The sequence below is a fragment of the Panulirus ornatus genome, chromosome 18 (genome assembly GCF_036320965.1).
Source record: "Panulirus ornatus isolate Po-2019 chromosome 18, ASM3632096v1, whole genome shotgun sequence".
Lineage (NCBI taxonomy): Eukaryota > Metazoa > Arthropoda > Malacostraca > Decapoda > Palinuridae > Panulirus > Panulirus ornatus.
Genome location: NC_092241.1, coordinates 39,571,275 through 39,592,980, shown reverse-complemented (window position 1 = coordinate 39,592,980; position 21,706 = coordinate 39,571,275). Strand labels below are relative to the sequence as shown.

General features: G+C 42.0%; 1 long non-coding RNA gene across 5 annotated transcripts in view; it reads right to left on the bottom strand.

The window, feature by feature from the left end:
* LOC139754905 (uncharacterized) overlaps positions 1 to 21,706 on the bottom strand; it is a 280,753-nt gene that overhangs the window by 104,370 nt on the left and 154,677 nt on the right. For all 5 annotated transcript variants that reach the window (XR_011713970.1, XR_011713972.1, XR_011713971.1 and 2 more), the window contains exon 3: positions 17,115 to 17,216. This is a non-coding gene — a long non-coding RNA (uncharacterized lncRNA). The remainder of the gene's footprint in view (positions 1 to 17,114; positions 17,217 to 21,706) is intronic.

The window sequence follows — 21,706 nt, the reverse complement described above, 5'->3', positions numbered from 1 at the left end:
ATTATTTTCTTGAATGTACCCTTTGTAGACTGATGTATCTTTGATCTGTTTTAACTACTATTTCAATAAAGTAATGATGATATTTCAATGACTCTGGGATTTACTGTGTATTCAATGATGATGAGGTCAATTCTCTAAACGTCAAGCAGATAAGCATAAGACCTTAAAAGTTCATTTCAACTGTCTTTGTCCAGATTATATATAGTGAATGTTGGGGTGAAGAGGGTGGTGAGAGTAAGTGAGCTTGGGAAGGAGACTTGTGTGAGGAAGTACCAGGAGAGACTGAGTACAGAATGGAAAAAGGTGAGAACAATGGAAGTAAGGGGAGTGGGGGAGGAATGGGATGTATTTAGGGAATCAGTGATGGATTGCGCAAAAGATGCTTGTGGCATGAGAAGAGTGGGAGGTGGGTTGATTAGAAAGGGTAGTGAGTGGTGGGATGAAGAAGTAAGAGTATTAGTGAAAGAGAAGAGGGAGGCATTTGGACGATTTTTGCAGGGAAAAAATGCAATTAAGTGGGAGATGTATAAAAGAAAGAGACAGGAGGTCAAGAGAAAGGTGCAAGAGGTGAAAAAAAAGGGCAAATGAGAGTTGGGGTGAGAGAGTATCATTAAATTTTAGGGAGAATAAAAAGATGATAGGGGTGAAAGAATACTTCCCACGTATTCCTCGCGTGTCGTAGAAAGCGACTAGAGGGGACGGGAGCGGGGGGCCAGAAATCCTCCCCTCCTTGTATTAACTTTCTAAAATGGGAAACAGAAGAAGGAGTCACGCGGGGAGTGCTCATCCTCCTCGAAGGCTCAGACTGGGGTGCCTAAATGTGTGTGGATGTAACCAAGATGTGAAAAAAGGAGAGATAGGTAGTATGTTTGAGGAAAGGAACCTGGATGTTTTGGCTCTGAGTGAAACGAAGCTCAAGGGTAAAGGGGAAGAGTGGTTTGGGAATGTCTGGGGAGTAAAGTCAGGGGTTAGTGAGAGGACAAGAGCAAGGGAAGGAGTAGCACTACTCCTGAAACAGGAGTTGTGGGAGTATGTGATAGAGTGTAAGAAAGTAAATTCTCGATTGATATGGGTAAAACTGAAAGTTGATGGAGAGAGGTGGGTGATTATTGGTGCATATGCACCTGGGCATGAGAAGAAAGATCAAGAGAGGCAAGTGTTTTGGGAGCAGCTGAATGAGTGTGTTAGTGGTTTTGATGCACGAGACCGGGTTATAGTGATGGGTGATTTGAATGCAAGGGTGAGTAATGTGGCAGTTGAGGGAATAATTGGTATACATGAGGTGTTCAGTGTTGTAAATGGAAATGGTGAAGAGCTTGTAGATTTATGTGCTGAAAAAGGACTGATGATTGGGAATACCTGGTTTAAAAAGCGAGATATACATAAGTATACTTATGTAAGTAGGAGAGATGGCCAGAGAGCGTTATTGGATTACGTGTTAATTGACAGGCGTGCGAAAGAGAGACTTTTGGATGTTAATGTGCTGAGAGGTGCAACTGGAGGGATGTCTGACCATTATCTTGTGGAGGCTAAGGTGAAGATTTGTATGGGTTTTCAGAAAAGAAGAGTGGATGTTGGGGTGAAGAGGGTGGTGAGAGTAAGTGAGCTTGAGAAGGAGACCTGTGTGAGGAAGTACCAGGAGAGACTGAGTACAGAATGGAAAAAGGTGAGAACAATGGAAGCAAGGGGAGTGGGGGAGGAATGGGATGTATTTAGGGAATCAGTGATGGATTGCGCAAAAGATGCTTGTGGCATGAGAAGAGTGGGAGGTGGGTTGATTAGAAAGGGTAGTGAGTGGTGGGATGAAGAAGTAAGAGTATTAGTGAAAGAGAAGAGAGAGGCATTTGGACGATTTTTGCAGGAAAAAAATGCAATTGAGTGGGAGATGTATAAAAGAAAGAGACAGGAGGTCAAGAGAAAGGTGCAAGAGGTGAAAAAAGGGCAAATGAGAGTTGGGGTGAGAGAGTATCATTCAATTTTAGGGAGAATAAAAAGATGTTCTGGAAGGAGGTAAATAAAGTGCGTAAGACAAGGGAGCAAATGGGAACTTCAGTGAAGGGCGCAAATGGGGAGGTGATAACAAGTAGTGGTGATGTGAGAAGGAGATGGAGTGAGTATTTTGAAGGTTTGTTGAATATGTTTGATGATAGAGTGGCAGATATAGGGTGTTTTGGTCGAGGTGGTGTGCAAAGTGAGAGGGTTAGGGAAAATGATTTGGTAAACAGAGAAGAGGAAGTAAAAGCTTTGCGGAAGATGAAAGCCGGCAAGGCAGCAGGTTTGGAAGGTATTGCAGTGGAATTTATTAAAAAAGGACGTGACTGTATTGTTGACTGGTTGGTAAGGTTATTTAATGTATGTATGACTCATGGTGAGGTGCCTGAGGATTGGCGGAATGCGTGCATAGTGCCATTGTACAAAGGTAAAGGGGATAAGAGTGAGTGCTCAAATTACAGAGGTATAAGTTTGTTGAGTATTCCTGGTAAATTATATGGGAGGGTATTGATTGAGAGGGTGAAGGCATGTACAGAGCATCAGATTGGGGAAGAGCAGTGTGGTTTCAGAAGTGGTAGAGGATGTGTGGATCAGGTGTTTGCTTTGAAGAATGTATGTGAGAAATACTTAGAAAAGCAAATGGATTTGTATGTAGCATTTATGGATCTGGAGAAGGCATATGATAGAGTTGATAGAGATGCTCTGTGGAAGGTATTAAGAATATATGGTGTGGGAGGCAAGTTGTTAGAAGCAGTGAAAAGTTTTTATCGAGGATGTAAGGCATGTGTACGTGTAGGAAGAGAGGAAAGTGATTGGTTCTCAGTGAATGTAGGTTTGCGGCAGGGGTGTGTGATGTCTCCATGGTTGTTTAATTTGTTTATGGATGGGGTTGTTAGGGAGGTGAATGCAAGAGTTTTGGAAAGAGGGGCAAGTATGAAGTCTGTTGGGGACGAGAGAGCTTGGGAAGTGAGTCAGTTGTTGTTCGCTGATGATACAGTGCTGGTGGCTGATTCATGTGAGAAACTGCAGAAGCTGGTGACTGAGTTTGGTAAAGTGTGTGAAAGAAGAAAGTTAAGAGTAAATGTGAATAAGAGCAAGGTTATTAGGTACAGTAGGGTTGAGGGTCAATTCAATTGGGAGGTGAGTTTGAATGGAGAAAAACTGGAGGAAGTGAAGTGTTTTAGATATCTGGGAGTGGATCTGGCAGCGGATGGAACCATGGAAGGGGAAGTGGATCATAGGGTCGGGGAGGGGGCGAAAATTCTGGGAGCCTTGAAGAATTTGTGGAAGTCGAGGACATTATCTCGGAAAGCAAAAATGGGTATGTTTGAAGGAATAGTGGTTCCAACAATGTTGTATGGTTGCGAGGCGTGGGCTATGGATAGAGTTGTGCGCAGGAGGATGGATATGCTGGAAATGAGATGTTTGAGGACAATGTGTGGTGTGAGGTGGTTTGATCGAGTAAGTAACGTAAGGGTAAGAGAGATGTGTGGAAATAAAAAGAGCGTGGTTGAGAGAGCAGAAGAGGGTGTTTTGAAATGGTTTGGGCACATGGAGAGAGTGAGTGAGGAAAGATTGACCAAGAGGATATATGTGTCGGAGGTGGAGGGAACGAGAAGAGGGAGACCAAATTGGAGGTGGAAAGATGGAGTGAAAAAGATTTTGTGTGATCGGGGCCTGAACATGCAGGAGGGTGAAAGGAGGGCAAGGAATAGAGTGAATTGGAGCGATGTGGTATACCGGGGTTGACGTGCTGGCAGTGGATTGAATCAGGGCATGTGAAGCGTCTGGGGTAAACCATGGAAAGCTGTGTAGGTGTGTATATTTGCGTGTGTGGACGTATGTATATACATGTGTATGGGGGTGGGTTGGGCCATTTCTTTCGTCTGTTTCCTTGCGCTACCTCGCTAACGCGGGAGACAGCGACAAAGCAAAATAAATGAATAAAAAAAAAAAAATATATATATATATATATATATATATATATATATATATATATATATATATATATATATATAGGTTTGCGGCAGGGGTGTGTGATGTCTCCATGGTTGTTTAATTTGTTTATGGATGGGGTTGTTAGGGAGGTAAATGCAAGAGTTTTGGAAAGAGGGGCAAGTATGAAGTCTGTTGGGGATGAGAGAGCTTGGGAAGTGAGTCAGTTGTTCGCTGATGATACAGCGCTGGTGGCTGACTCATGTGAGAAACTGCAGAAGCTGGTGACTGAGTTTGGTAAAGTGTGTGGAAGAAGAAAGTTAAGAGTAAATGTGAATAAGAGCAAGGTTATTAGGTACAGTAGGGTTGAGGGTCAAGTCAATTGGGAGGTGAGTTTGAATGGAGAAAAACTGGAGGAAGTGAAGTGTTTTAGATATCTGGGAGTGGATCTGGCAGCGGATGGAACCATGGAAGCGGAAGTGGATAATAGGGTGGGGGAGGGGGCGAAAATTCTGGGGGCCTTGAAGAATGTGTGGAAGTCGAGAACATTATCTCGGAAAGCAAAAATGGGTATGTTTGAAGGAATAGTGGTCCCAACAATGTTGTATGGTTGCGAGGCGTGGGCTATGGATAGAGTTGTGCGCAGGAGGATGGATGTGCTGGAAATGATATGTTTGAGGACAATGTGTGGTGTGAGGTGGTTTGATCGAGTAAGTAACGTAAGGGTAAGAGAGATGTGTGGAAATAAAAAGAGCGTGGTTGAGAGAGCAGAAGAGGGTGTTTTGAAATGGTTTGGGCACATGGAGAGAATGAGTGAGGAAAGATTGACCAAGAGGATATATGTGTCGGAGGTGGAGGGAACGAGGAGAAGAGGGAGACCAAATTGGAGGTGGAAAGATGGAGTGAAAAAGATTTTGTGTGATCGGGGCCTGAACATGCAGGAGGGTGAAAGGAGGGCAAGGAATAGAGTGAATTGGAGCGATGTGGTATACCGGGGTTGACGTGCTGTCAGTGGATTGAATCAAGGCATATGAAGCGTCTGGGGTAAACCATGGAAAGCTGTGTAGGTATGTATATTTGCGTGTGTGGACGTGTGTATATGCGTGTGTATGGGGGGGGGGTTGGGCCATTTCTTTCGTCTGTTTCCTTGCGCTACCTCGCAGACGCGGGAGACAGCGACAAAGTATAAAAAAAAAAAATATATATATATATATATATATATATATATATATATATATATATATATATATATATATATATATATATATATATGTATTATCCCTGGGGATAGGGGAGAAAGAATACTTCCCACGTATTCCCTGCGTGTCGTAGAAGGCGAATAAAAGGGGAGGGAGCAGGGGGCTCGAAATCCTTCCCTCTTGTTCTTATTTTTAATTTTCCAAAAGAAGGAACAGAGAAGGGAGCCAGGTGAGGACATTCCCTCAGAGGCCCAGTCCTCTGTTCTTAACGCTACCTTGATAATGCGGGAAATGGCGAATAGTTTGAAAGAAAAAGAAACATATATATATATATATATATATATATATATATATATATATATATATATATATATATATATATATATAAATATATATATATATATATATATATATATATATATAGTGAGTCAGTTGTTGTTCGCTGATGATACAGCGCTGGTGGCTGATTCATGTGAGAAACTGCAGAAGCTGGTGACTGAGTTTGGTAAAGTGTGTGGAAGAAGAAAGTTAAGAGTAAATGTGAATAAGAGCAAGGTTATTAGGTACAGTAGGGTTGAGGGTCAAGTCAATTGGGAGGTGAGTTTGAATGGAGAAAAACTGGAGGAAGTGAAGTGTTTTAGATATCTGGGAGTGGATCTGTCAGCGGATGGAACCATGGAAGCGGAAGTGGATCATAGGGTGGGGGAGGGGGCGAAAATTTTGGGAGCCTTGAAAAATGTGTGGAAGTCGAGAACATTATCTCGGAAAGCAAAAATGGGTATGTTTGAAGGAATAGTGGTTCCAACAATGTTGTATGGTTGCGAGGCGTGGGCTATGGATAGAGATGTGCGCAGGAGGATGGATGTGCTGGAAATGAGATGTTTGAGGACAATGTGTGGTGTGAGGTGGTTTGATCGAGTAAGTAACGTAAGGGTAAGAGAGATGTGTGGAAATAAAAAGAGCGTGGTTGAGAGAGCAGAAGAGGGTGTTTTGAAATGGTTTGGGCACATGGAGAGAATGAGTGAGGAAAGATTGACCAAGAGGATATATGTGTCGGAGGTGGAGGGAACGAGGAGAAGAGGGAGACCAAATTGGAGGTGGAAAGATGGAGTGAAAAAGATTTTGTGTGATCGGGGCCTGAACATGCAGGAGGGTGAAAGGAGGGCAAGAAATAGAGTGAATTGGAGCGATGTGGTATACAGGGGTTGACGTGCTGTCAGTGGATTGAATCAAGGCATGTGAAGCGTCTGGGGTAAACCATGGAAAGCTGTGTAGGTATGTATATTTGCGTGTGTGGAAGTGTGTATGTACGTGTGTATGGGGGTTGGGCCATTTCTTTCGTCTGTTTCCTTGCGCTACCTCGCAAACGCGGGAGACAGCGACAAAGTATAAAAAAAAAAAAAAAAAAAAAAATATATATATATATATATATATATATATATTATTTTTTCATTATTACACTAAATTGTCGTCTCCCGCATTTGCGAGGTAGCGCAAAGAAACAGACGAAAAAATAGCCCAAACCCAACCACATACATATGAATATACATGGACGCCCACACACGCACATATACATACCTATACATGTCAACATATACATACATATACATACACAGACATATACATATATACACATGTACATATTCATACTTGCTGCCTTCATCCATTCTCGTCGCCAACCGGCCACACATGAAATAGCACCCCCCCCCCCCCCCCCCCCCCCCCCTCACACGTGTGCGCGCGAGGTAGCGGTACGGAAAGGCGAAAAAGGCCACATTTGTTCACACCAAAACCACAGCTCCTCTCCACATCCAGGCCCCACAAAACTATCCATGGTTTACCTCAGACATTTCATATGCCCTATTTCAGTCCACTGAGAGCAAGTCGACCCCGGTATACCACATCGTTCCAATGCACTCTATTCCTTGCACGCCTTTCACCCTCCTGCATGTTCAGACCCCGATTGCTCAAAATCTTTTTCACTCCATCCTTCCATCTCCAATTTGGTCACCCACTTCTTGTTCCCTCTACTTCTAACACATATATTCTATTTGTTAATCTTTCCTCACTCATTCTCTCCATGTGACCAAACCATTTCAAGATATCCTCTTCTGCGTTCTCAAACACACTCTTTTCATTACCACACATCTCTCTTACCCTCTCATTACTTACTCGATCAAACCACCTCACACCACATATTGTCCTCAAACATCTCATTTCCAACACATTCATCCTCCACCGCACAACCCTATCAATAGCTCACGCCTCGCAACCATATAACATTGTTGGAACCACTATTCCTTAAAAACTACCCATTTTTGCTCTCCGAGATAACGTTCTCGCATTCCCTACATTCTTCAACGCTCCCAGAATCTTCGCCCCTCCCCCACCCTGTGACTCACTTCCGCTTCCATGGTTCCATCCGCTGCCAAATCCACTCCCAGATATTCAAAACACTTCACTTCCTTCAGTTTTTCTCCATTCAAACTTACCTCCCAACTGACTTGTCCCTCCACCCTACTGAACCTAATAACCTTCCTCTTATTCACATTTACTATCAGCTTTCTTCTTTCACACACTTTACCAAACTCAGTCACGAGCTTCTGCAGTTTCTCACCCAAATCAGCCACCAGCGATGTATCATCAGCGAACAACAACTGACTCACTTCCCAAGCCCTCTCATCCACAACAGACTTCATACTTGCCCCTCTCCCCAAAACTCTTGCATTCACCACGCTAACAACCCCATCTATAAACAAATCAAACAACCATGGAGACATCGCGCACCCCTGGCGAAAACCGACATTCACTGGAAACCAATCACTTTCCTCTCTTCCTACTCGTACACATGCTTTACATCCCCGAAAAAATCTTTTCACTGCTTCTAGTAACTTACCTCCCACACCATACACTCTTAATATGTTCCACAGATCATCATTGTCAACTCTATCATATACCTTCTCCAGATTCATAAATGCTAGGTAAAATATATTTTTTGTTTCTAAGTATTTCTCAGATACATTCTTCAAGTGTTTACCTGATCCACACATCCTTTATCACTTCTGAAACCACAATGCTATTCCCTAATCTGATGGTCTGTACATGCCTTGACCCTCACAATCAATACCCTCCCGTATAATTTCCCAGGAATACTCAACAAAGTTGTACCTCTGAAATTTGAACACTTACCTTTATCCCCTTTGCCTTTGCCCAATGGCACTATGGATGCATTCTGCCAATCCCCAGGCACTTCACCATGAGCCATACATACATTGAAAATCCTCACCAACCAGTCAATAATACAGTCACCCCCTTTTTTAATAAATTCCACTGCAATACCATCCAGACCCGCCGCCTTGGCGGCTCTCATCTTCTGCAAAGCTTTCACTACCTCTTCTCTGTTTACCAAACCATTCTGCCTGACCCTCTCACTTCGCACGCTACCTCGATCAAAACATTCTATATCTGCCACTCTAGCATCAAACACATTCAGCAAACCTTCAAAATATTCACTTCATCTCCTTCTCACTTCACCACTACTTGTTATTACCTCCCCATTAGACCCTTTCACCGATGTTCCCATTTGTTCTCTTGTCTTAGGCACTTTACTTACCACCTTCCAAAACATCTTTATATTCTCCCTAATATCTTACGATACTCTCTCACAGCAATTTATATATATATATATATATATATATATATATATATATATATATATATATATATATATATATATATATATATATATATTGTCATTCAATTTTCCTCTTCCATTCCTTAGTCTTCTCTACCAAAATCAGCTTTGAAAACTAACCTTATCTAAATCAGTTAGGCGATTCAGAATATTGCAAGTCATATCGTGGTCCCCTCTTTCCCTTTTAGTTTTTGCGGAAGGCAGCTGCAATACTTTCTACCTCTCCTCATACCTTAAACATGCCAATTAGGGCACAATTCTACTTTGACATTTTTGCACTCTTGTCGACTTGTCAATATGCACCTACAATAGGGGGTTCACAAACGCATGCCATAGTTAGATTTAGGTGTTACATGCAAAGTGTATATTTTCTTCTGGACATACTGTAATTAAGAACCTGCACGGTAATCTCAAGTTGTCTGTAATGTATAAACTGCTTTAACATTCTCCCCCAGTGTGCCTATCGTAGGATTAAGTGCTGTGTATTAATGTCCCAAGATCTCTCCCCATCAAAGTGATTCCTGCAAACTCTCCCCAGTTAATCAATGATTCTTTTTTACCTGCACATTCTTAGCACATGACATGGGTGCCTGACATAGACTAGAATGTGTGAATGTGTTCGTACATATATACATACATATACATGTATCGACATAAGTGTAAAATTCTCTCCCGGTCACACACACGGTAATCACATGCACATTGATTATATAAAATCATCTAACTATTTTGCTCGTGTACTAAGATACCTAGAGCCTTCAGTTTGTCACTGTCTTTCGCATCAAAAATTTCTGAAATATGTTGACGTATGATCATATTCCATGTAGTGGATCATAAACACACCTCAAATTTAACACAAGTCACAAGATAGACCCCTGTGGCGTCCCCTTTTCTTTCTCACTGGATGAATATCATCCCCTAATCATTGTTTTCACTGGAGTAAATATCTCTTATTCTATTTCTCTCACCTTTCTAAATCATGCTGATAACTAATTGTGGATCAAGGTAAATATAGATGGACCTTACCTACCTGCTCTTCCATAACTCATATATATATTTTTTATTTCATACATACTTGCCATTTCCCATGTGAGAGAGGTAGCGTTAAGAACAGATGACCGAGTCTTAGAGAGAAAATTCCTCATGTGGCTTCTTGCTCTGTTCCTTCCTTTGGAAAGTAATACAGAAAGGAAGATTTTCAGCCACATATATGGTATTGCAGTGGAATTTATCAAAAAAGGGAGTGACTGTATTGTTGACTGGTTGGTAAGGTTATTTAATATACGTATGACTCATGGTGAGGTGCCCGAGGACTGGCGGAATGCTTGCACAGTGCCATTGTACAAAGGCAAAAGGGATAAGAGTGAGTGCTCAAATTACAGAGGTATAAGTTTGTTGAGTATTCCTGGTAAATTATATGAGAGGGTATTGATTGAGAGGGTGAAGGCATGTACAGAACATCAGATTGGGGAAGAGCAGTGTGGTTTCAGAAGTGGTAGAGATTGTGTGGACCAGGTGTCTGCTTTGAAAAATGTATGTGAGAAATACTTGGAAAAGCAAATGGATTTGTATGTAGCATTTATGGATCTGGAGAAGGCATATTATAGAGTTGATAGAGATGCTTTATGGAAGGTATTAAGAATATATGGTGTGGGAGGTAAGTTGTTAAAAGCAGTGAAAAGTTTTTATCGAGGATGTAAGGCATGTGTACGTGTAGGAAGAGAGGAATGTGATTGGTTCCCAGTGAATGTTGGTTTGCGGCAGGGGTGCGTGATGTCTCCATGGTTGTTTGATTTGTTTATGGATGGGGTTGTTAGGGAGGTGAATGGAAGAGTTTTGGAAGAGGGGCAAGTATGCAGTCTGTTGTAGATGAGAGAGCTTGGGAAGTGAGTCAGTTGTTGTTTGCTGATGATACAGCGCTGGTGGCTGATTCGGGTGAGAAACTGTAGAAGCTGGTGACTGAGTTTGGTAAAGTGTGTGAAAGAAGAAAGCTGAGAGTAGATGTGAATAAGAGCAGGGTTATTAGGTAGAGTGCGGTTGAGGGACAAGTCAATTGGGAGGTAAATTTGAATGGAGAAAAACTGGCGGAAGTGAATCATAGGGTGTGTGTGTGTGTGGGGGGGGGGGGGGGCGAAAGTTCTGGGAGCGTTGAAAAATGTGTGGAAGTCGAGAACGTTATCTTGGAAAGCCAAAATGGGTATGTTTGAAGAAATAGTGGTCCCAATAATGTTATATGGTTGCGAGGCGTGGGCTATAGATAGAGTTGTGCGGAGGAGGGTGGATGTGCTGGAAATGAGATGTTTGAGGACAATATGTGGTGTGAGGTGGTTTGATCGAGTAAGTAATGAAAGGGTAAGAGAGATGTGTGGTAATAAAAAGAGCGTGGTTGAGAGAGCAGAAGAGGGTATTTTGAAATGGTTTAGTCACATGGAGAGAATGAGTGAGGAAAGATTGACCAAGAGGATATATGTGTCAGAGGTGGAGGGAACGAGGAGAAGTGGGAGACCAAATTGGAGGTGGAAAGATTGAGTGAAAAAGATTTTGAGTGATAGGGGCCTGAACATGCAGGAGGGTGAAAGGCATGCAAGGAGTATAGTGATTTAGAACGATGTGGTATACCGTGGTCGACGTGCTATGAATGGATTGAACCAGGGCATGCGTCTGGGGTAGACCATGTTTTGTGGGGCCTGGATGCGGAAAAGGAGCTGGGGTTTCGGTGCAATATATATGACAGCTAGAGACTGAGTGTGAACGAATGTGGCCTTTGTTGTCTTTTCCTAGCACTACCTCGCGCACATGCGGGGGAAGGGGGTTTTCATTTCATGTGTGGCGGGGCGGCGACGAGAATGAATAAGGGCAGGCAGTATGAATTATGTACATGTGTATGTATGTATATGTCTCTGTGTATATAAATGCATACGTTGAGATGTATAAGTATGTACATTTGCGTGTGTGGACGTGCATGTATATACATGTGTATGTGGGTGGGTTGGGCTATTCTTTAGCCTGTTTCCTTGCGCTACCTCGCTAACGTGGGTGACAGCGACAAAGTGATATATATATATATATATATATATATATATATATATATATATATATATATATATATATATATATATATATATATATATTCCTATGAGTTCACAGGGAAAATGAAACACGAAAAGTTCCCAAGTGCACTTTCGTGTAATAATCACATCACCAGGGGAGACACAAGAGAGAAATATAACAGTCAGTTTATATACATCGAAGATACGAAGCTAGGACGCCATTTGGTAAACATGTTGAATCACATGTTTACCAAATGGCGTCCTTGCTTCGTCTCTTCGATGTATGTCAACTGACTGTTATATTTCTCTCTTGTGTCTCCCCTGATGATGTGATTATTACACGAAAGTGCACTTGGGAACTTTTCGTGTTTCATTTTCCCCGTGGACTCAGGAATATCTTGATCATGCGCAAAATTGTGATCCTTTCCAATATATATATATATATATATATATATATATATATATATATATATATATATATATATATATATATATATATATATTTCCACACTATTCGCCATTTCCCGCGTTAGCAAGGTAGCGTTAAGAACAGAGGACTGGACCTTTGAGGGAATATCCTCACCTGGCCCCCTTCTCTGTTCTTTCTTTTAGAAAATTAAAAAAAAACTGAGAGGGGAGGATTTCCAGCCCCCCGCTCCCTTCCCTTTTAGTCGCCTTCTACGACACGCAGGGAATACGTGGGAAGTATTCTTTCTCCCCTATCCCCAGGGAATATATATATATATATATATATATATATATATATATATATATATATATATATATATATGAGAAATTCATTTGGGGGATTAATGAGAACAGTGATCATGGGACTGTATTCATCAATGGCATTCCACAGCAGGATTTGATCCCTTATCAGTTGCGCGAGAGCGGTGTACACCAACCACTAACGTCCACAACCTCTACGCAAATGCTTACTGAACTGTCTTCGTTTATTCACCCATACATCCATCCTCTGTACTGTTCTGTTGACTTATAGAATCATCATTCCTGCCAATTACACAAGATCTTCCTTACTTTAGAAATCTAACGTAATCGAGATAGACAGTTTAGCTCAATTTCTGAATCACTTCTGATAGATAACTAACGTACTGAACTAGTCAGTTGCATCGGTCGGGAGTTTCGAGATTGTCTCCAGTAATATCCCTTCTTTTCCAGTCAGTCAGAACTACACCTTTTGACTCTTACTCCCTACGTGTAACCTTTAATGGCTGAAGAACACCCATCGCAGGCCCCTTCATTTATCATAGGGATATCCTGTCTGGTCCTGGGATTCAGTCTTATCAGGGTCTTACAAGTTAACTCAATCTACAATATCAGTTCTCTGTAACCTTTGCCGGTATCGGATTACTACTAAAATATCTACGTACATTCTATGGCCACATTTGTAAATAATGACTGAAATCTATCTTCTTTAACTTCCCATATTTCTTCCCCTTTTCATCAAATCGTCCTCATCGTGTTGCATGTCTTACAAAGACACGTTGCTTAACCTGCTTCTATTCCATGATGATATCTTGTGTATTAAATGTTCCTCATTTTCTCTCTTCATTTTCCTTCCTCTTATTCTTTAAATGACGATTCTCTGTTACAATGTACCTTACAAATGCTAGAGTACCAGGCATTTTCTGTGCCTTCTTTACAAAAAAAAAACCTTCATTTTTCTCATCGCTACACACTCCCTTGTACACTGTCTTGTTTTCTCACATATTTTCGCTCTCCCTTATTCGAAACCTACATACCTTAAAAACCCTATCGAAACCTAAAAGACTCTGTTTAATCTATTACTTATTCCCTGCAATTGTCCTAAAGCACATTATGATTTGATTTCCCTCGGGCTACCAACCTTGGCAATAATATTCTCAAAAATATAATCCAACCTCACCACAAACTGATCACTATTACCCATTGGTAATTCATCTGAATAATATTTCAAGTGTTTGTGCGCCCATTTGTCATTCGTTCACAGCCGAACCGTAGTACCTAGTGAGTCCCAGATTTAGATTGTAGGTTTTTGAGAACCTAAGCAAGGATTTAAGCTGCAACCTTCGACCTTGAAGGCCGTTCTAAATCGAACAAAGGACGCTTTCAAAAGCCTAATAGATTACACTTAAATACTTAATCCACTCAAAATAAGCGACCTATCAGCTCAAATGGTAATGAAGGTATCTCATATCAAAAAGGCAAGATCCAAGGGTAACAGACGCTGGACAAAAACTAAAAGCCAGCTGTCAAGATTCAGAGTTTACTAAACCCATCTATTCCGCATGTAGCGCAGGGTACCCTAGTTAGTATACAACATTCTCAACCTCCAATGTAAACCACCAAATCCAATTCCAATGCATGATCCCTCAGCTCTCTCAGCTTGGATCTAGAATACACTGATGCAGGCAATACTCCGGTGCAGTTTCCAAATACTTCCTACGTCGGTAATTACGTTCCTGCATTCAATTCATCAAACACCAATTAATTTCCTTAGAATCACCCAAAATGATAGATCAGTTCCCAGCTTTTTCTGCAAAATCTCACGCTTGAATTATTCAGTCTTTGCTCTGTTCTGTGTATCTTATTTACCTCTTATTTTACCATAATTCCTGCACACACACACACACACACACACACACACACACACACACACACACACACACACTCACTCACTCACTCACTCACTCACTCACTCACACACACACACACACACACATATATATATAATATATATATATATATATATATATATATATATATATATATATATATATATATATATATATATATATATATATTTGCTTTGTCGCTGGTAGCGTTCGCGAGGTAGCGCAAGGAAACAGACGAAAGAATGGCCCAACCCACCCACATACACATGTATATACATGCACGTCCACACACGCAAATATACATACCTATACATCTCAACGTATACATATATATACACACAGAGACATATACATATATACACATGTACATAATTCATACTGTCTGCCTTTAATCATTCCCATCGCCACCTCACCACGCATGAAATAACAACCCCCTCCCCCCTCATGTGTGCAAGATAGCGCTAGGAAAAGACAACAAAGGCCACATTCGTTCACACTCAGTCTCTAGCTGTCATGTAATAATGCACCGAAACTACAGCTCCCTTTCCACATCCAGGCCCCACACAACTTTCCATGGTTTACCCCAGACGCTTCACATGCCCTGGTTTAATCCATTGACAGCACGTCGACCCCGGTATACTACATCGCTCCAATTCACTCTATTCCTTGCACGCCTTTCACCCTCCTGCATGTTCAGTCCCCGATCACACAAAATCCTTTTCACTCCATCTTTCCACCTCCAATTTGGTCTCCCAATTCTCCTCGTTCCCTCCACCTCTGACACATATATCCTCTTGGACAATCTTGCCTCACTCATTCTCTCCATGTGACCAAACCATTTGAAAACACCCTCTTCTGCTCTCTCAACCACACTCTTTTTATTTCCGCACGTCTCTCTTACCCTATTATTACTTAGTCGATCAGACCACCTCACACCACATATTGTCCTCAAACATCTCATTTCCAGCACATCCACCCTCCTCCGCACAACTCTATCCATAGTCCACGCCTCGCAACCATATAACAATGTTGGAACCACTATTCCTTCAAACATACCCATTTTTGCTTTCTGAGATAATGTTCTCGACTTCCACACATTCTTCAATGCTCCCAGAATTTTCGCCCCCTCCCCCATCCAATGATTCACTTCCGCTTCCATGGTTCCATCCGCTGCCAAATCCACTCCCATATATCTAAAACACTTCACTTCCTCCAGTTTTTCTCCATTCAAACTTACCTCCCAATTGACTTGACACTCAACCCTACTGTACCTAATAACCTTGCTCTTATTCACATTTACTTTCAACTTTCTACTTTCACACACTTTACCAAACTCAGTCACCAGCTTCTGCAGTTTCTCACATGAATCAGCCACCAGCGCATTAACATCAGCGAACAACAACTGACTCACCTCCCAAGCTCTCTCATCCACAACAGACTGCATACTCTCTAAAACTCTTGCATTCACCTCCCTAACAACCCCATCCATAAACAAATTAAACAACCATGGAGACATCACACACCCCTGTCGCAAACCTACATTCACTGAGAACCAATCACTTTTCTCTCTTCCTACACGTACACATGCCTTACATCCTCGATAAAAACTTTTCATTGCTTCTAACAACTTGCCTCCCACACCATATATTCTTAATACCCTCCACAGAGTATCTCTATCAACTCTATCATATGCCTTCTCCAGATAAATAAATGCTACATACAAATCCATTTCCTTTTCTAAGTATTTCTCACATACATTCTTCAAAGCAAACACCTGATCCACACATCCACACATCCTCTACCACTTCTGAAACCACACTGCTCTTCCCCAATCTGATGCTCTGTACATGCCTTCACCCTCTCAATCAATACACTCCCGTATAATTTCCCAGGAATACTCAACAAACTTATACCTCTGTAATTTGAGCACTCACTCTTATCCCCTTTGCCTTTGTACAATGGCACTATGCACGCATTCCGCCAGTCCTCAGGTTCCTCACCATGAATCATACATACATTAAATAACCTTACCAACCAGTCAAGAATACAGTCACGTCCTTTTTTGATAAATTCCACTGCAATACCATCCAAACCCGCATGTTTACCAAATGGCGTCCTAGCTTCGTCTCTTCGATGTATATCAACTGACTTATATTTCTCTCTTGTGTTTCCCCTGATGATGTGATTATTACATGAAAGTGCACTTGGGAACTAATCGTGTTTCATTTTCCTCGTGGACTCATAGGAATATCTTGATCACGCGCAAACTTGTGATCCTTTCCAATATATATATATATATATATATATATATATATATATATATATATATATATATATATATATATATATATACATATGAACTTTTTTTTTTCTTTTTCCAAAAGAAGGGACAGAGAAGGGGGCCAGGTGAGGATATTCCCTCAAAGGCCCAGTCCTCTGTTCTTAACGCTACCTCGCTAATGCGGGAAATAGCGAATAGTTTGAAAAAAAAAAAAATATATATATATATATATATATATACGGAGGAAGAGAGAGAGCGTTAATGAGATGTTCTTGATTAGTGCATTCAGTTGCTCGCTATCATCCCAGCTGACACAAGAAAAATACAAATGGTATAATTCGTACTTACCATATCAAGAAGGTTGCTTTATGGCCACTTGGTGAGGAGTCTTGTGTTCTGACGGGTGTCTGGGTGGCTGAACTTGACGTCAAGGTGGTGTAGGGTCACAGCCTGGAAAAGAAATGAAAATCATAACTTGAAATTATGATCAGGTTTTGGAAAATCACATCAGTACAAATTATTCCAACATTTTCTCTACCAGAGTTCCCAAGAACAAGAAGGATTTTCTGTGTATATACTATAAGAAATTCGTTTACAGATTAATCACCCATCTTTACAATTCTACTTGTACAGATAATCTTAATCTCTCCATCCTTAAGCCAACTAACAGTTCACTGTCTACATTTTACACTTTCATCAGCCTCTCAGCCGACCCCAGGTACACACCGTACAAGACCCACCCCACCCTCGCTCAGTTTGATCAATACGGGACAGTTTATAAGCCAGCATCTCTTCCACAGATGAGCACACATCTCCCTACTGCACCCGTTTCCCCTTCTTCTGCTCTGGTACACTCACACTCGCTCCTCCCTCAGCGCTTTTCAACCCAGGTATTCCACCACTGCATCAGTACCATGAGAGTAGTTCCTCAACTCTACTCACAGTTCTCCTTGCTATCCGGCAAGGTCACTGGTAATACATCACTCCTCCAGAACATGACAGCCACTCCTCACCACAGCTCTCAGCTGTCTTTACTATGCTCCCAGGACGCTGTATGGTGTTCCATCGCCTCCTCGTTACCTGACAATAACTCTTTTATCCCGTATTCCTGAAGCAAGCAAGAAAATCCTCCCTCGACGATGCAATCTTTTACATGCACGTCCGGTGTAAATGCTCGGCTGCGGCTTCATTTACATGTAATTCGCTTATTTTACGCATCACTTCAAAGTCCCTGACCAAATACAACAATCGCGCTTCCGGTAAAGAATACTAGAATTTCAAATACTAACAATAGAATTCTTTTTTCTGAAGCCTACTTTTCATATGAAATAAATCGGCAAATATTCTCTTCTTTGTGTGTGTGTGTGTGTGTGTGTGTGTGTGTGTGTGTGTGTGTGTGTTATAAAATAACATTATTTTTGTTCTAACTCTTCCCTATCTCAGTAAATATTTGTGAAAAGCATTTTACATCCTGAGTGTTCATCTTCAAATCTCTCCTACGGGATGCAGCTCCCACTGTTTTTCATCAACTTTCATTTTCACTTCAAATCCGTTCAACCTCGTTTTTATCTACCATAAATCCCATCAAAAATATGTATATCTATCCATACATTTATACATATGTATCCCCCATTCTTTTCATTTTTTGCCACTCTTTCCCTTGACCCTCCCGCCACAGCTGAAAGATTTTTTTCGCTTATAATTCTAATATTTTCTTTTTCATCCTCGAGACATACGTACACCAGAGCTGATGATGTGCTACCAGACCGTCAGCTCTCTGATCTACTGACCTCCTCATGGATCATACCCTCCCAGGATCATACACCTCCCAGGATCATACACCTCCCAGGATCATACACCTCCCAGGATCATACACCTCCCAGGATCATACACCTCCCAGGATCATACCCTTCCCAAGATCATAGCTCTACCAGGATCATATACCCCACAGGATCATCCCCCTCCCAGGATCATACCCCTCTAGGATGATACGCCTCCTAGGATCATACCCCTCCTAGGACCATCCCCCTCCCACGATCATACCCTTCCAGGATCATACACCTCCTAGGATCATACCCCTCCAGGATCATACCACATCCAAGGTGCATCCTCTCTTAGGATCATACGTCTCCCAGTATCATACACCCCCTAGGATCACCCCACCTCCCAGGATTATCCTTTCCCAGGATCATACCCCTCCTAGGATCATACCCACTTCCAGGGTCAACCCTCTCCAATCAGCCTCCTCCAAGAATCTTACCCCACTCCAAGAATCATTTACCACGCCCACGATCCTCCGTCTCCAAGGATCATCTCTCAGACCCCGGATAATTCCTCCTCCCTCGACCTCCCCTCCGTTCAGTACCTCCCCTTACATCCAGGAGCGACCTGACCATCCCCATCTCTGGGTGCAGCTCCACCATGTTACAGATATCAACACGTAACCTCTAGAGATCCTTCTCTTCTTCGTTTCCTGTCGTAATATTCGTCATTCTACCCACTGGACCACATCTAGAGAGAGAGAGAGAGAGAGAGAGAGAGAGAGAGAGAGAGAGAGAGAAAGAGAAAAAGACAGCCACCACTCGCTCTTCTCCAGCAATCTTAATAGCTGGTAAATCTTCCGAATATTCAGTCTTTCTTTTTGCCGTCGAAACTTGTCTTTGATGGAGTCTTTCTGTTCCCTCCACATCCATTACATATACTAATTATTCCTCTCTCTCTCTCTCTCTCTCTCTCTCTCTCTCTCTCTCTCTCTCTCTCTCTCTCTCTCTCTCTCTCTCTATCTATCTATCTATCTATCTATCTATCTCTTTCTGTCTCATAGACCAGCTCCATCAAAAGCCACTTTTGATTTACTTGCTCATTCATCTATCATTTTCCTTCCAGCAAAAACAAACATCAAATATTCAGTTTTTCTTTACAATAACGTATATCTTAAATATCTCCCTCCCTTCCTCTCTGCCTGTCTGTCTCTCTCTCTCTCTCTCTCTCTCTCTCTCTCTCTCTCTCTCTCTCTCTCTCTCTCTCTCTCTCTCATTTTCCCGTCTTTAGACATGAACTTTCATCAACAAGCATATTCATCCCTTCCATTTCACTCTAAATGCTTACAAGCTGATGTTATCAGTGGTCATTTAAAGTGATTCATAGGGTGGGAGAGGAGGGGATAAGATCTTGGTTGTACTGAGGAGTGCGTGCAAAGAGAAGTCATTTTCTATCAAGGTAGATGGATAAGTTTGAAATTATATTGGTGCCGGCAGTATTGTGTGGAGGCGGTGTGAGGCGGGTGTTCGTGTAGGAAATGACATTGTAAGACAGAGGTCTGATAGTAAGCGCAGTCTCAGTGACTCATCTGACAAGGGTATATTGAAATGTGTCACATATACTGGGAGGATGAGCGAAGAAAGACTGGTTATTACGTGTCAGATGTGGAAGGAGGAAAGGGTGGGAAGGGTAGTAAGATGAATATTACGTGTTAGATGTGGAAGAAGGAAAAGGTAGAAGGGGTAGTAAGATGGAAGTAAAGCGATGTAGTACAGGACACTTAAGAATATCGGAACATGAACACTTAGATGTGTGCATGGGATAGAACGGACTTCAAAGACTTTGAATACGGGGGGCGACCTACTGCTGATGGGCTGAAAGGGAGTGCGTGAAATGGTCAGGAGAGACCACGAAGTAGTTTGCAGAAAACGAGGGGGGGGGGGGGGGGGGAGTGAGGTAGTGGACAATAGGCTCTGGTTTCAGAAATAAACGGCTCATCCTTGCCTATCATTTCAGCAGTCTTTACTGGTTCTCAGTGAATGTAGGTTTGTGGCAGGGGTGTGTGATGTCTCCATGGTTGTTTAATTTGCTTATGGATGGGATTGTTAGGGAGGTAAATGCAAGAGTTTTGGAAAGAGGGGCAAGTATGAAGTCTGTTGGGGATGAGAGAGCTTGGGAAGTGAGTCACTTGTTGTTCGCTCATGATACATCGCTGGTGGCTGATTCATGTGAGAAACTGCAGAAGCTGGTGACTGAGTTTGGTAAAGTGTGTGAAAGAAGAAAGTTAAGAGTAAATGTGAATAAGAGCAAGGTTATTAGGTACAGTAGGGTTGAGGGTCAAGTCAATTGGGAGGTAAGTTTGAATGGAGAAAAACTGGAGGAAGTAAAGTGTTTTAGATATCTGGGAGTGGATCTGGCAGCGGATGGAACCATGGAAGCGGAAGTGGATCATAGGGTGGGGGAGGGGGCGAAAATCCTGGGAGCCTTGAAGAATGTGTGGAAGTCGAGAGCATTATCTCGGAAAGCAAAAATGGGTATGTTTGAAGGAATAGTGGTTCCAACAATGTTGTATGGTTGCGAGGCGTGGGCTATGGATAGAGTTGTGCGCAGGAGGCTGGATGTGCTGGAAATGAGATGTTTGAGGACAATGTGTGGTGTGAGGTGGTTTGATCGAGTAAGTAACGTAAGGGTAAGAGAGATGTGTGGAAATAAAAAGAGCGTGGTTGAGAGAGCAGAAGAGGGTGTTTTGAAATGGTTTGGGCACATGGAAAGAATGAGTGAGGAAAGATTGACCAAGAGGATATATGTGTCGGAGGTGGAGGGAACGAGGAGAAGTGGGAGACCAAATTGGAGGTGGAAAGATGGAGTGAAAAAGATTTTGTGTGATCGGGGCCTGAACATGCAGGAGGGTGAAAGGAGGACAAGGAATAGAGTGAAATGGAACGATGTGGTATACCGGGGTTGACGTGCTGTCAGTGGATTGAATTAGGGCATGTGAAGCGTCTGGGGTAAACCATGGAAAGCTGTGTAGGTATGTATATTTGCGTTTGTGGACGTATGTATATACATGTGTATGGGGGTGGGCTGGGCCATTTCTTTCGTCTGTTTCCTTGCGCTACCTCGCAAACGCGGGAGACAGCGACAAAGCAAAAAAAAAAAAAAAATTATATATATGTATG